Source organism: Rattus rattus, chromosome 5 (assembly GCF_011064425.1).
Source record: "Rattus rattus isolate New Zealand chromosome 5, Rrattus_CSIRO_v1, whole genome shotgun sequence".
NCBI classification, from domain to species: domain Eukaryota; kingdom Metazoa; phylum Chordata; class Mammalia; order Rodentia; family Muridae; genus Rattus; species Rattus rattus.
In genome coordinates this window covers 125,541,754-125,542,384 of record NC_046158.1, presented here as the reverse complement: position 1 = coordinate 125,542,384, position 631 = coordinate 125,541,754, and positions in this window count along the sequence as shown.

The window sequence follows — 631 nt, the reverse complement described above, 5'->3', positions numbered from 1 at the left end:
CATGGGGTGGGACAAAGAACTACTTCCGGACCAGAGGTTGCTGGGCAACAAGAGTAGCGTCGCAGCTCTCTCTGGCGGCGGAAATCAGCAATTGCCTTAATGCTCAGCACCTACAGATCCTTTCCAGAAAGTAGGCAGAGTAACAAGGAGGAAGGAGCTGGGGTCTGAGAACCAAATCATAAAAGCGAGCTTCAAAACTACAAAGATGCTTCACAGGGTGAGTCAGGAAGTGATTCCTAAAAGGAAGGCTCAGGGCCTCTTCTCTCAACCACTGGGGTGAACCAGTGATGTGATCTTGAGTTTTCTAGCATATTAAACTTGTTTTAGGAAGGAAGGAAGGAAGGAAGGGAGGGAGGGAGGGAGGGAGGGAGGGAGGGAGGGAGGAGAAAGAAAGAGATGTTTTATATACACAGTATACCTAAAATATCATTCCGACATTTTATTGTATTATCTGTACAAAAGAAATTGTATAGCTTATCTTAGTTTGGTAATAGGATTTTGAAATCTGCTGTGCATATTTTAATCTGAGAGAAAAAATGATCAGAATTATTTGCTTCAATACTGATTTTATTAAAATATATGATTAAAAAGCAGATCAAGCTAGGAATGGTGCCTTAGACCTTTAATCCCA